This window comes from Orcinus orca, chromosome 14, assembly GCF_937001465.1.
Source record: "Orcinus orca chromosome 14, mOrcOrc1.1, whole genome shotgun sequence".
Lineage (NCBI taxonomy): Eukaryota > Metazoa > Chordata > Mammalia > Artiodactyla > Delphinidae > Orcinus > Orcinus orca.
This window is the reverse complement of record NC_064572.1, coordinates 83184202-83199570: the sequence shown is the minus strand read 5'-3', so window position 1 is coordinate 83199570 and position 15369 is coordinate 83184202. Positions and strand designations below refer to the sequence as shown.

Sequence of the window (15369 nt, the reverse complement as noted above, 5' to 3'; positions counted from 1 at the left end):
TCCTTAAAACCTCAAAAACCCAACAACCCGGAAGCTGGACGTCTTAAGTCCACGCGGCCCGGGGTTTTTATCCCGGCTCGTGCGGGGGGCGGGGGGAGACGGCCCCGGGGTCTCTGGCTCGGGGCCCGGGCAGCAGTGGTGGTGGCGGCGGCGCGGCCGGGGGCCGGGGCCACTTCCCGCGTTCCGGGGCCTTGCAGGCGCGAGCTCGGCGAGCGGCGCGCGGCTCGGCTCGCAGGACGCCCTTTAGCCCCGCCGGCGGCGCGCCGCGACCCCCCCACTCCCCGCCCACCGGCGGCTGCGCGCACTGCACACTCGCCCGCCGCCGCACGCTGCCCGGCTCCTGCACGCCGCCGCGCTGAGCGCCCGGGCCCGCGACGCCGCCCGCAGAGCGCCGGACCCAGCGACACGCAGCCGCGGTCGGGCTGCCCCGCGGCGGCGGCGGGCGCGGGCGGCTTGGCCGGGGCTGGTTAAAGGGACGAGTTGCAAACAGTTCAGGAAGTGACAAGTCGATTTCCTCCTCCCTGGGAGCCGCTCGGTACAAAGCGCTCGGCGCCGGCAGAAGAGCGTGCGCGCGGCGGACGAGCCGCGGGCAGCCTGGAAGACTTGGCGAGCGCCGGCGGCAACGGCGCGGGGTCCGCTCTCGGAGCGTCCCGCCGCGCACAGTAAGCGACCCCGGGCCGGGCGGCGGCGTTGGCGACCGGGGGGCCGGTCCCGAGCGGAGGTCCCTGCCGTGTGCGCCCCAGCCGCCGGCTGTAGGGAGCCCGGCTCGCGTGTGTGCTGGCCTTGACCTTTTTTATTTTTATGTTGCTGATTTCCTTTTTGTCCACCTTGTTTCGCGTTGGGTCGGGTGGTTTCTCGGGGCGCTGAGTGTCGCCGCTGGTGCATGCGTGAGACTTGTCAGAGCGCAGCCAGGGGAACGAGCCAGCCCGGCCCCTGCGGAAAAGTCTGCGCTTCCCGGGGCGGGCGCGGGGACTGCTGCGCCCGGGGGTGTCCTCCTCTCCACGTCTCAACTTGAGCCCTGGCTGCGGCAGCGGCGAAGGCGCCGAGCCCCGGGACCCGGGCGTCCCGGCTCACCCCGGAGTTCCCGCATCGTTTGCAGACAACTCTTTTGTTCGCGGAAGTTTGCGTCCGCCACCCCGGGATGCGGGCACGCAGCGGCGGGCTCCCCGGCGGCTGGACCGGCCGGGGAGGTCACGTAGGGGGTGAGAGGGCGTTCTGTCCCGGGCAGGGGAAGCCCCCGGGGTCGCCGCGGCGGGGACTTGCGGAATGGGGGCTGGGGGGGGGGTGCAGGGGGGCCGTGCCGGCGTGGCTTTTGCACATGGCGAGAAGGGCCGTCCGGCACGGGCACACTGGTCGAGTCACATTTTTGCCAGTCCTTGATTTCCAAGCCCGTGGGAGTCGTCTTCGCCGCTCGGGCTTTCTCTTGGTGGGGCGGGGACGAAGAAGGGGAGGATGCCCAGAGTCCCGGGGAGGGCCCTCGGTTTGCATTGCCCCAAATGCCTTCTCCGGCACCCCCCGGTTCCCTACCCCCGCCTGCAGACTTGGGGAACAATGCTCGTGGCTCAGGACAAGGCGGCGGAGCACCAGCGAGTCTCGAGAGCCGGTTTGCTCGCGTCCCTCGCCCCCGGACGCCCCCTGAAGCCAGGCTGCCTCCATCTGACCGCCCGGGTTCATTAACACGTACTGTACTTCGTACGATGGTGAACAAAGAACAGCTCTTTGCGGCATTTGATGAATGGGATTCTGCCTCCTATAGGCCACACTCTGAGTCTTCCATTCGTTACAGCATCCGGACTCGGTGGTGTTGGGCAAGTGGCCCCCGCGGTGGGCTGCATTCCGGGCCCCGGACCTGGGCAGGGCATTTGTGCCGATGCCGCCTCCGCCACGCTCGTCTTGCCGGAGCGGGTGCAGATGGAGCCAGGCTGACGGTTGTTCAACAGGAACAAATGTTTGTTGAATTGTTGCATGGTGGAGACAAGGGACTGTTTTCTATTGACTGCTGCAGGAGTTGGAATGGCATTGTTTATTGGCCTGGGAAGCCAGGCAAGCGTCTTGTGCTGCTTACAACATATTAGCAGACTTCCAAATGACATACTAGCATATGTGTTCCCAGCAGTTCCCACCGGCTGGAAGGGGATCCCTTCTTTCTCCAGATCCTGGACTCTGGGTTAAAATATGCCATCAGGTTTGAGGACTTGGAAAGGAATGGAGTTAGTAGACTGGGTGAAACTCACTGTTCCTGACTTCGCCAGGTTTTGGTTTCATTTTAATTTATCCACTTAACAGTAACTTGTCTCAGTTACAGTTTTGATACTGAATTGCAGATCTGTAGTGTGGTTTTTTTTTTGTTTTCTTTTCCTCCCTTTTTCCTTAGCTATGGACAACTAGATAAACAGAAAACAGCCTCTTGTCCCAGTTGATAGGCCCACGTTAGTGGGAGAAGGTTTGGGTCTTAAGTTCAGGATTGGTAGCCCTTGACGTTGTGTCTGTACTTGGCAAGGGTCTGGATGCTGCCAGCCATGGTACAGACCTAGGAGCCTGCTGATTCACCTCCCGGGGTGCTGTTCCAGGCCAGAAAATGAAGGAGAGGCCTGTGGCAGGTCTGTTTCTTTCTCCCAAATGCCCCTCCAGAGAACAAGGCGGTTTTAAGACCAGTTCAGATAATTTTGCCCAAGGACTTCTTTTCCCCTGAGAAGGTGATTATTGCTGTGCAATTGTTTTAACATCGAAGACAAGTTTTAAATAAAAGCTAGCAGTATAGTTGCTACAGAAATGGACTTGAATGTTCTGAGGCCGGCAGGACAAATAGAGCATTCCACTGTTTTGATTGATGATATTTTTAGTCAGTTTCTCCCTTCTGTTTTGAACTTAGGGTATGCTGCGTGTAGTAGCATTTTGGAAGTTCATAAAGTTTTTTGAGGAAGAAGAGCTTTAAGATACCTTCTTGTAATCATGGTGGCAACACTTAACTGACATTTTATCGGAAGCCCTGTTGTTATTTCTTAGGTTCTTTCCCACCACTCCTTTTAGCCTTTATTCCCCTGCTGATTCCTTCACCATTGCCCGGCCTCTCCATCTCCCTGGTTCTGTAGGAGCCTAGTGGGCTGGGTGTCCTTTAAGTGGGTTCAGGGAGCAGGCGCCTGACCCATGATCGAAGCTCAGGAAAGGCCAGCCAGCTCTCCTCCCCTGCAGGAGGCTGGAGAGGAGGGAGCCTTGTGTAGAATCTGGGAGCTGGCAGCAGAGGACGCTTCGGAGCAATTTGGTATACCTTTGCGTTGCTCTTTGAGAAAGCACACCCTTCTGACCCACTGCTTGATGCAGTAGGCCCTCAAGACTGAGCCCCGGACACACTGTTGGATTGTTCAGTTGATGTTTCACCCAGTCAGTGTGACTTTTTTGGATTGCACACTGTGTGGAAAACTTTGCTCTTGCCCTAAAAAAAAAAAAAAGACTGAAATAAGCAGATACTCAGATCAGCACAACCCCCATCATTACCACCACTACACACACCTCTCTGATGTGTAATAAAAGAAACCTGCAGGCATAATTTGTTATGTAATATGCTGATAATACAAGTTTCGGTTTTAGGTGGAAACCAGATGTGGAGGGGCTCTCTTTAATTGATCCAGCAAGGGAGACACTTTAATAGATTAACTAGCCCTTGTAAACCCCAAAGGTGATTTTTTTTTTTTTTGACTTGAGGGGAGGGAGAATCCCAAACCCAGAGCTTTTTCGAAGTTTTTGCCTCTCAGCTTCTCGCTGCAGCTGTCCTTTTTGTCAGACTCTTCCTCTCTTGAAAGAACCGGTTTGTTGCCAACATGAAGCACATGGCTGGGTCTGGTGGGGCTCAGCACAGCTTAACTCTGCTGGGCTCCACTCTCCTCGCCTTGTCCAGCTGCTGTCCTGCCCTCCACCCTACAAAACAGGGCCTGGCTGAGGGACTTGGGTGCCGTAAGGAATGTTGACTGGTCTCCCTCAACTCTTTTCTGAAATGTGTGATCATCCAGGGAGAGTTGCTGTTTAAACTTGCCCAATGGATAAACTTTCTGAAATCATTGACTCTCCTTCTCTGATTAATTTGTGTTTGTTTCCTGCCTAACTTTAGAAGGGTTCTTTGTACAGGACTGAGTCACCTTTATTATGGCCCAAGGTCGGGGACTGCACTGTAATAGCTGACCCCATTAACAACAGTTTTATTGCATGCTGGGATGTGAACTCTGGAAACAAACCTAGAGGCTTAGATATGCTGATGTGCCCTGGAGACTGGCTTAGAAAATTTTTGTTTTAGGGCAGTTTACATTAACATGATTAATGACCTTGCCACTGAAAAGTCTATATTCAAAAGCTATTTACCATTCCCTAGGGTTCTTCTTATGGTGAAGTAATTTTCTTTGCCAAACAACTTTGTTTTAAGGTAACTTCTTCTTTGATGTTTAATCCAAACCTCCTGTGCACACAGTTTTGGATCAAGGTTTGGGCTTCGAAAATTGCGGGTTGTGGTTTTGGTGGTGCCGGTCTTAACCCTCCCGAACTTCTGGTCAGGAGGCATCTGGATTCTTGTCTTAAGAAAGTTCTCTGAGATCCTGAGAAGCAGCAGTTAGTGCTGTGCTGGTTAGGATGGGAGGAAATCTTCCAGAGGAAACTTGGCTTCAGGGTGTCTTGGAGGAGGGATACAGGGAGGCTGGAGCAGAGGACAAGTTTTTTTTTTTCCCCCTTGCAGTGACTGGAGATACTTGAGCGTTTTCAGAAAACAGAGACGTCTTTGCTGCAGCTGCCTTCTCCTCCTCCTGCTTTTTCCTCATCTTCTTCTTGTTCCTTTTTTCGTTAAGTGTGGGTTGATTGAGAGGGGGAAATGCTGATGGGTGGGTCTGAAAGCAGCCTTTAGGAACCCAAGAAAATAAAAACACATTTGAAGGACTTGGGAAGATTTTGCATTTCAAAGGGTCTACCTTGTAGAATTTCACATCACGTCAGGGGTTACGGAGAAGTGTGACAGGCACCCTGCTTCTTTACGGTTCTCCTCTCCTGCTGCGGGGGCTGCATGGGAAGCTGCCTTTTGCAGGGGGGATGGGGGCAGCCTGGCCAGACTGTGCAGGAATATCACGGAAACAGCAGCTCCCCTTAGGTATCTGTAGTCCCTGGAGGGACTTTTTCCACTGGGCCCATCTCAGGAGGCGAAAGCAAATCATGTCGGTAAACAGCCCATTTGACCCCAGAATGCAGGAGCAGACCAACTCCTGGCCGTTCTCGCTCTCCCTTGAAACAAAGAAACAGATTCTCCTCCTGTAGTGATATAGTGTGGTTCCCAAGATCCAGGCCTGTAAAAAGTTGGGTGCAGCAGGATTTAGCTGAAGTGGGTGTGGATTAGTCAAAGAATAATAGCAGTGCCCACTGGTTGTTGAAGGCTCACCCTTGGCCAGGGGCTTTGTATACACTGTCTCTAATTCTCAAAGAAGTCCTGCAGTTACATCTGAAGAAACTGAGGCTCAGAGAGGCCAAGTAACTGGCCCAGGGCCACACAGCGGGAAGGCTGAGCATCTGGTAGCTCTATTCCGGTCTGTCTGGCTTCAGAGCCTGCTTGCTCTCCATACACTGTGCTATGGGTTGGTGTGTTCATAAGACAGAGGCATTGGGTTCTGTTTTATCTCGAAGCATAAATTTTGTTTAGTCTTGTTAACACCACAGGGAAACTTAGAAATTTTAACTGCCTTTTTTCCTTGCTCCTGTTTCCTACAGCCTTTTTTTGTTTTCTTTGAAGGAGTAATTGGATTCTGTATCTACCATAGGACCAAAGACAGTGCCTCAGTTGGGAAGACTGAAATGTTTTGCTTCATCCTCACAAAAGACAGGTTCATAAGAAAATAATATATTCCCAGTGACCTTCTGGGGGAAATGGGAAATAAATCTGACAGCCCACTAGAAGCATCACATTTATGCAGATCCCATTTTCCATTCAAAGAGATTGTTAAAAGGGTTTCCAGCTTTTTTTTTTTTTTTTTTTTTTTGCATTTGTAAGTTAGATGTCTCATAGTAAATCATTTTGTGGTCCTTGCCACCCCAGGTTTGTACAATATCACATTTTGTTTACATGCCTAAAGTCATCAAATAACTGAACACAACTGTACGTCCTCCAGCATGTGGGCAGTTGGTATGCCCCAGCCAGGGCTGGGCAGAGGCCCTGCATGCTGTCTCAGACAGATGGCTCGTGCAGGTTGATCGTGGTTTGTGTGTGGAGGTGGGGTAAATATCCCCACATCTCCAGCAAGGGCTGCCTGGCTGGGTCTGCCGGCCTTTCTGCTCCTAGAGAGTTTGTGGGAGAGGGCTGGGAGCCCCTGTCAGCAAGTTTCTAGACTTTACAGCAGGTGTTCCTCCACCTTGGCTGCGTATTAGAATCACCTGGGGAGGTTTAAAAAAAAAAATCTGGATGCCCAGACAGCATCCAGGACCAATTACATCAGAATCTTGGAGAGAAGGGATGGGACTCAGTGTTGGTACTTTTAAAGCTTCTGAGTTGACTCTGTTGTGCATCTAAGACTGAGGAACGAGGGCTGGAATAGACCCCACGTATACCTCTCTTCCCTTAGCAGGGATTAGGGACCTTCCTGTTCAGGAGTGGAATAAACCTATTGGAATTTTCCGCTGCTGCCATGTCTCAGTGAAGGAGAATCTGAAAGGTACCCATCCCTGGGCCAAGTGCCTCTGCAGACATCATCCAGGTAGCTCCTGTTTCTGCTGGGCCAGGCGTTGGGTGCGCTTCCCCACACAGGATTCGGTACAGCCCCTCTGAGCCACCTCCTTTCTGGAACGAAGAGGGCAGGTTTTATTCAATCTGTTGTCTCAGGGTAGTTCTCATGCAGGCCGTGCATCCCCACCATCCTGCTAGTCTTTTCAGCTTCTTGTTCCTTTCTGGAGGTTTGGCACATAGTATCCCTCTGGCGCTCAGGGGTGGGAAGATGCACTTTGGGTTCAGGGTGTATCTTGGTGATTCTCAGTAAGCCGTTGGTCCGTTTCACCCTGGTTTGCAGTGAGTGTCATGCTGTCAGCCACCTGGCTGTACCTGACTGCTGGGAACCTGTCCTTCTACATGCTTGGGATTACGCTTCATAGAATTATTTTAGGATGACCAGGGGCTGGGAGAGCAGGAGCTACTGTGGCCTGCTTTTACAGAATGTAAGATTACAGAATGTAAGATTACAGAAGGGAAATCCCACGCCGAGAGATGAGGTGACTTTCCCAAGGTCATGTGGGCCAGGGCACAGAGGGGCCAGAACCTGCGTCTCCTGGGTGCCCTGCTCAAGTGCTGCATTCTCTCCTGCGAGACTCTGGGACACATTCTTTTTTTAATTTATTCATTTTTGGCTGCGTTGGGTCTTCGTTGCTGCACGCAGGCTTTTTCTCTAGTTGTGGTGAGCGGGGGCCACTCTTCATTGAGGTGCGCGGGCTTCTCATTGCGGTGGCCTCTCTAGTTGCAGAGCACGGGCTCTAGGTGCGTGGGCTTCAGTAGTTGTGGCACACGGGCTCCGTAGTTGTGGCTCGTGGGCTCTAGAGCGCAGGCTCAGTAGCTGTGGTGCATGGGCCTAGTTGCTCTGGGGCTTGTGGGATCCTCCCGGACCAGGGCTCAAACCCGTGTCCCCTGCCTTGGCAGGCGGGCTCTTAACCGCTGTGCCACCAAGGAAGTCCCGGGACACATTCTTGCTTGCAGGACAGCACACTGTAGCAGACCCACAGGCAGCATGGTCATTGTCCAGAGGTCTTTAGCCTAGTGAAACATGCCCTCCGAAGCTCTTGGTTGACTTTGACAGTCCATCCCGTTTTTCACTTCCTCCCCTGATGCGTGTGCAGCAGGCATCCCTTCAGTTACTGAACGTGTAGCCTCGTGAAACTTGCAGCCGGGGAAACTGAGTCCTGTTGGGAAGTGCTGAAACCTTGAGCTTGATGAAAAGGCCTTTTTGGTCGCCTTGGCAAAGGTTTGTCCATCTGCTCTTCTGCGCATTGGTGATGGTGGGTAAATAAGGGCTCTTTCTCCTCCGCTGGGAGTTGGGTTTGGGCCTAATGAGGTGGGGAGGAGGGGGATTGTTCTTCCTGCATTCATTTAGCAGACACTGATTGGGCACCTGCTGGGTGTCCCTCGCCGAGCTGGCCACTTTACTTCATTAGTTCATTGAATCCTCAGCACGAGCCCATGGCTGAGGAACTCGCTCCGCCTCTTGCTGAAAATGCCGCTGCTCAGAGAAATTCCTTGCCTCTGGTGGGCGGGACAGTGGCATTTTAGCTCTTTGTGGCGGGCCTCCGTACGCTCCCTCTTGGTCCAACGCTCCCTCTTGGTCCAGCGGCTGCCCTGGGGCAGTGGAGGTGCGCTTCCTGCCATGAGCAGGGGGCATCATCCAGGGGGTGGTCCCCGGCGATTACGGACCGGGGACCACGCTGCCACTTCCAGGAGGGGCTGGGGTGGCCACGTGGCAGAGCCTGCTTGGGGGGGCCTGAGGGGACCCAGGGAGCAGTGTCTGTCCGGGGCCCCTCTGTGTCCTGGCAGTGGGAGCAGGGCCTTGCGGGAGGAGGTTGCTCACCCCACGGAGGCCACCCTCCTTCCCGGCTGCCCTCTGGCTGAAGTGCCCTGATGGACACAGCCCAGTTGGGAGAGGCCTCCGCCGTGCCTGGAATTCCCCTTGCTCTGGCCTTCATGTTGGCCGGGGGCCTGGGAGTGGAGGGACGTTCCGTGAGCCGCCTGCGAGCAGCCTCTGCATGTTCGGAGGTGGAAGGACACCGTCCTCGGCAGCCAGCCGCCTCTGCGCTCTGGGTGAGGAGAGGGGGCCGGGGGTGTCTGTGGTTCTGAGACTCCAGACGGGGTGTGGAATGCAGGGGCCCCCTCTGTGGCGTGGTCCTGGGAACCCCCCTCCCCCGAAGGCCCCGGAGCAGTCAGACAGTGGGATTCCCCAGGGGGAAAGCAGCGGGCACACGACTGCTCACTTGCTGGACCCAGTTTGCTGTGTGACCCTCGCGGCCTCAGGTTTCTCATCTTGCTGGCCTTGCCTCCCAGTGGTTTCGGGAGGATTGGGTGAGAGCCTGTCCGAGAAGCACCTGGCGAAGGTGCGGTGCCGCCGGTGGGACGTGAGCTGGACTGGGTGGGCAGAAGTTCTGCCAGGCGGTCCAGGGCGGGCTGCGTGTCAGCAAGAGAAGAACATGCACGGGGGAACTCTGGGCGGAGAGGAGGTGAAACCCCGGTCTGTGTCGCTTACTGCAAGGGCAGCATTCAGCTGTGGCATCAGTGCCTAGGTTCGAATCCCAGGTCTGCCCTCTGTCTGCTCTTAGGCCGTTGACTGCCTCTCCCACCTGGCTTCCCTCCTCTGGAGTATGGCCGTGCCGACAGCACCCAGCCCGTGGGCTGCGGGCACTAAGTGAGGCCGTGGCTGCTGGGGACACTTGGAGCCCCGCGAATGTTGGTGTGCAGCCCGTGGCCCCAGTGGGTGACAGGATGAGGGACAGAGCAGAGGGGACTTAACTCGAAGCTGGGCTTGGCTGGATAAGGCCAGGTAGAGCCTTTCTTCACCCACATTCTCTGTTCGCAGATGTGATTTTGGGGGGAAGAAGGGTTGAGAGTACATGTTACAATTCAGTTTGCATTGTGTATCTTAACAAGAGTTAAGGTGAGTGAAATCTTTTAAGCTTTCTCTTTAGGAAACAAAATCTCTGTTTACCAAAAGTGATTTAATTTGGTCCTAAACATAGAAGATTTAAATGCAAGTGTCATGATGCGGCCCTGGAATCTTGGCTCTGCTCTCACCAACTTCTGTGAATGGGTTCTTTGGAAACCTCAGTGGTTGCACACCTATCTGGACTGAGAGTGGGAGGCCCATTTACCTTAAGATTCTTTTTAGACTCTCCGCAGCTGATGTCTTTCTTTCATCTTGATGCTTCTTTTAAGTTGGTGAGCTTCCTTTCACAGCTGTGGCCCGCATCCTCTTGGTGCAGGTTGCGTGGTTGCAGCTGTGGCCCTTGCCCCCAGCCTGGCCACCTTTCACCGACTACTGGGGTCTGATTATGCTGTCTCCGGATCCCCCTGCCACCTGAACGTGGTGGCAGTTTCTCCAGGAGCAAGAGCTCATCTAAGCTCCATTAAAGGTTTTTTTTTTTTTTTTTTTTTTTTTTTGCGGTACTCAGGCCTCTCACCGCTGTGGCCTCTCCTGTTGCGGAGTACAGGCTCCGGACGCGCAGGCTCAGCGGCCATGGCTCACGGGACCAGCCACTCTGCGGCATGTGGGATCTTCCCGGACTGGGGCACGAACCCGTGTCCCCTGCATCGGCAGGCGGACGCTCAACCACTGCGCCACCAGGGAAGCCCCTCCATGAAAGCTTTTGAAACGAGTCCTTGACTGGGATGATGGAGGGAAAGGCCATCCCCTCCTTGGTGGGCGTAGATCTCCACTCCCCGTGTCTTCTAAGTGTCACCCCTTGTCAGCCCCAGCCTGGCATCCTATGGGGTGAGCGGGGTGGACAGTCTTGGCCCGAGAGATTGCTGCTGTACTTTGGGCAGCTTTGCGGGAGAGCCTTTCGTACAGGGGTGCGAAGACTATTATTCGCTAGGTTCTGGGCAGGTGCCCTCAGAGGCTGGTACAGTTGGTTGGGAGCTCTTTAAAGAGCTCTCCCCAGAGGACCCACCAAGGTGTCTGGCCTTGGGTGGCCTTGACACAGACCCTCTTCCCGGACATCATGAAGCTTGGCGACCGAGGGGCTGTGTGAGGGAGGTGACCAAGGCGCCTGGGCTGCCTCTGCTCTTGGCAGATGTGACAGAACTCATCTTCCTTACCCTCTGTACCTCTTCGGACGTGTCGCTGTTTCTGTGGTGACCACGGAACACTCTGCCGTGCTGATGGTGCCCCAGGCGCAATCCGGTTCACATCTAGCAAACGCCTACCGTACGCGTCAGGCCCTGAGGAATTCGCACGTGAGTAAACCAAATCCGCCTTTGAGGAGCTCCTCGGCTTGTGTCGTGAACACTCAGACTGCAGTTGTTTTTATCCACTTCCTACCACGTGCTGTGTGTAGTAAGTGTAGCGGAGGTGTGGGTCCACAGGGTTCTGGTGAGTCCACAGTCCTGTGGGAGTGACGGGAGGGTCATTTAAACCAAGCCGAAGGGAGGAGGGCTGAGAAGGCTTCCTGAGGCTTGAGGAATGAGCAGGAGTTTAGACGGATGCAGAATTGGGAGGAGGAGGTGTCCCAGACCAGGGAGCAGTGTGTGCAGGGGCACCGGAGACTGCCTCGGGTGGTGGAGGATAGCCTAGGCTCGAGGGCAGGAAGCGCGCTGCTGGGCTGGCAGCTAAGCTGGTCGAGGTCAGGACAGCAGTGGGCGCCAGACGGAGGAGTTCCGACTTTATCGCCCGAGGGCTGGGAGCTGGGGAGCACATGCTGATGCTTGCCCTTGGGGAGTGGCACTGCGGACAGGGTTGGAGCAGACACCGGGAGACCACAGAGTGACCCAGGAGAGAGGGGCAAACCAGGGCAGGGCGAGGGCTGAAGGGGGTAGCGGTTGGTTGGTTGGTCACCAGTTGGATGCTGGTGAGGAAGCCGGAGGAGAAGGGAACGGCCTTCTCCAGCGGCCCTCACTAGGGGCCCCCTTCCAGGGAGACTGCTCAGGGGCCCCATCCTTTTGACCTTGGAGTGACCTCCTTGGAGGGCACTAGACTAGCGCCCTACACACGGAATTTTCATCAAGTGTCACCTACTTGGTCAGAGGCATGTGGTCTGTGTTTATTTTAGTTGAAGCTCTTGCTTTCAGTGGGGGCACTTGGGATTCCCAAGAACTTCCAAAATTCCTTGCCTGTGCCTGCACTGGAACTAAAGGAATCAAAACGAACAAAACCTTCTGGCATTGGATGAGTTGGAAAAGTCTGATTCAGTGTAAACCTACTTTTTTTTCCCCCACCCCTTAAAGGAAAAGAAAGTGACCATGTTGGTGTGATTGAAAAAGGAGTCTGGGTGCCCTTTGGGCTCTGTCTTAGCGTGTTCTCGCTGGTGATCTCAGAGGGTGGGGGAGTCACTGACACAAACACGCGAGACCGTTCTGCCTGGGTCACCTGACTCCTGGCGCTCCTGGGGACTCCGCACCCTCAGATGCCAGCCAGGATTCCAGGCCCCGGTGGCTGTGGGGCGTGTGACGTGGGCCCAAAGGACAATAGTGAAGGAAAATAGTGAACCCACGGAGACGGGCTGCCCATGTCAGCTTTCGGGGTGTCTTTTCCGAGCCCTATGGGGGTTTTGCTCATCAGCATTTAGTCTTGAGGAGAGAAGTAGGTAAGTTAGCTGCAAGTGGCCGCAAGTTTGGCAGTCAGCCTCCTGTTGATCTGATTCCTAGGGCGGTTAGCAAACACCCTCACCTGTTAGAAAAGTAAGAGAGAGGTGAGGCCTGGCTGAGGCTAAGCCTGGAGTGGAAGAGCTGTGCCCGTCAGGTGCCTGGGCTGCTGGCTGAGGTGTGTAGTGGATGCCTGTCTACAGGTGAATGGGTTCTAATTTGCTTTTTAAGAAAAAAATCAGGTTTTTAAACTTTTGTAAGGTTCGGGCACATCCTTGAGTGTTGCAGAAAAGACCCCAGGATATCTCTGCTCTAGGACGTGGCACAGAGCCCTCCGCTTGGCCACGGAGGAGCAGGGCCAGCGTGGCACCTGCTCTGTGTGGGCCTGAGGAGCTCCTGGCCCGCTAGCATCCTCCTCGGCTTAGAACGTGTGTGAAGATGCCTGGCCAGCCCTTTCCCTGCGCTTGTGAGAGAAAGGCTGAGCTGGCCTCTTCTGCACAGTTTCTGGGCGGGTCTGTGGGGAGACCAGGTGAGGTCCCTCATGGAAGGCCGTGAGCATCACGACCAGGCTTCCGGTGCTCTGGGGGACGGGGGCCTGATTTTCAGCCCCTCTCCATGGCAGGAGGAGAGAGCCGGGGCCCAGGGGCCCGCCCCCATCCAGCTGGCTGCCCGTCTCCGATTTGGCCTCTGTTCGGGGTTTTGGCCCCATGCCCTGGTTGTTGCAGTTAAGCCAGCATGGCGGGCACAGCCGATGGTGTCTTACTTAGGGCCCTTGGGGAAGAAGATGGCGATCCTGAGCGCCGTCTCCTCTGCTCGGGAATGGTCCTGGCTGACTCTGCTGAGGAGATGGGGGAGCAGACCTCGGCACCTCGTTCTGCTCAGGAGGAAGCCGAGAGGAAGGTGGAAGCCAGCACCGCGTCCGTATCTGAGCTGGGCCTGCTCACGTCAGATCGTGCAGTTCTCTAAGGAATCGCAGAGAGCGTCTCTGTGTGACCCCATCACCAGGGTAGGGGTAGCGTTTTTCAACTTTGGAGGACTTGTGGGGAGGCGGGGCTGTGAAGGGCGACAGCCAGATCTTCACAGGGACCTGCAGCACCCGAACCTCATTCTGACCCTGCCCACCTTGTGTTCCCATGGTGTACTGGTAGTTGACAGCCTTAGATGAGGGGTCTCTGGTGGTGACAGGGGCCCCAGAACAGTGGACAGAACAGGAACCAGTAGAGCACGACATCGTAGAGCCCTCAGGAAGTCATTGACTTTGTTTTTTTTTGACAATTTCCTTTGTAAAGGATGCGAGCCTCTTACAGTACAAGGTGGTTCACGTGAGCCCAGTCAAGCGGAACCTTGGGCAGAGCTCATGTCAGCTGGAAAAGCCTGAGAGGAAGGGAGACCAGGGCAAGGAACCAGGAAACGGGAGCCCTGGGTTCTAGTCCTGCCACTTTATTGTCTTTGACTTTGAACCAGCCACTTCTCTGTCAGCTGGGGGTATTAGTGTCCACTTCACAGGAAAGGGAGGAAGCAGTGGGATATTTTTAAGTCAGAGCACCCAGTACGTATCCAGTTTCCATTCACCCTCAAGGACTTTTTGAACGCCCATCTGTGTTGGCCCTGTGCTAAGTGTGTTACCAGCTTCCCATTTAATTCTTATAACCACCCGGAGAAGTGGATACTATGTTCCCTTTTTCTAGATGAAGAAATTGAGGTTTAATAAGATAAAGATGCCCAAGATCATCCAGCTGCTGGGCAGTCGTCCTGGGATTTGAACTTCAGCCCTGTACTCTAGATCAGGGTTGGCACACTAAGCCCACAGGCCAAATCTGGCCCATGGCTTGTTCCTGTAAATAAAGTTTTATTGGCACACAGCCACACTCATTTGTGTACGTGGTGTCTGTGGCTGCCTTTGTGCTGCCACAGCAGAGCTGAGCAGTGGTGACAGACCATATGGTCTACAAAGCTTAAGATATTTACTGTCTGGCCTTTTACAGAAAAAAAATGTGCTGACCCCGTCCCTATAAGGATGCTCTGTACTCCAGACCTGTGCTGTTCAATATGGTAGTCGCTAGCCACATGTAACTGCTTAAATTTTTTTCCAGATTTATTGAGGGATAATTGACACAATTGTGATTATTTAAATTTAAAATAGAATGGAATAGAAAGTTCAGTTCTTCACTTGCATTAGCCACTCGTCACGTGCTCAGTAGCCACGTGCAGCTTTTCTCCGTCAGGTTGGACGGCACAGATATAAAACTTAGCCAGCATCACAGAAAGTTCCGGGGGGCAGAGGTGTACTAGACTGTCAGTGTGTGGAAAATCCAAATCTGAGGGAAGCACAAGTGTAGAGGAGGCATTCCAGTGAAAGAAAGGACACCGACTTTCCTGGCCCCAGAGCACAGAATGGATAATGAGTCCGTTGACCCAGAGGTGATGGAAAATGTGTGACATGACAGAGGGGGCCTGGGCCTGGAGTGAAGAAGCTGCCCCACACCTTCCATGTGACCGTGGGCAAGCCAGCCACACCGTGCAGGCCATGGTCACCAACTGCAGGTGACCAGTTGCTACCTGAGGACCCCCTCAGCCCTGCTACCCTCCAGCCTGTGACCCCAGCTCCTGACTCACCTGGACCCGCGGCCGCATCAGCTCTGCTGCACCCAGCACTCCCCCTTCCCACCCCGTGTGTGCGTGCGCATGTGTGGGTGCGTGCGCGCGCCGGGCCCTGCGGACAGCCACAGAAATCCAAACTTCCCTGTATTCAGATCGTGCTCTGTTCTGGATCATCTGGACCCGATGGGTTGTACCACTGTTCCTACTGTGCTGGGATGGGAACATTTTTGTTTTGATGATGTGGCCATGTTTTCCATGGGCGACAGATAAGGAACTACTTTATTCATTCAGAATGGTGGCTACTGTGTAGCATGAGGAAGGAAGACAAGTTCCAGGCCCCTCTGCCAGCCAGCATCACGTGGCTTTCTCCTTAAAATGACATCAGCTGCAACACTGGGACAGTCTGTTGACCAGCTGGGAGCTGGGCTGAACTGTAGCTCGTTTCTTGCTTCGTTCCCATGTTACCTAATAGGAGTCTCTTT

The 15369-nt window shown here is 54.7% G+C and overlaps 1 protein-coding gene across 4 annotated transcripts in view; it reads left to right on the top strand.

The window, feature by feature from the left end:
• The window catches only part of FAM53B (family with sequence similarity 53 member B), a 131421-nt gene that overhangs the window by 17428 nt on the left and 98624 nt on the right, over positions 1-15369 (top strand). The window contains exon 1 of one of the 4 annotated variants that reach the window (XM_004265922.4): positions 522-662. The exons of 2 other annotated variants lie outside the window; for them this stretch is intronic. The gene's annotated coding sequence lies outside the window, so the exon portion shown is untranslated. Of the gene's footprint in view, positions 1-521; positions 663-1034; positions 1203-15369 lie in introns of those variants that run through there. One more of the 4 variants, XM_033420792.2, reaches the window with a different exon arrangement.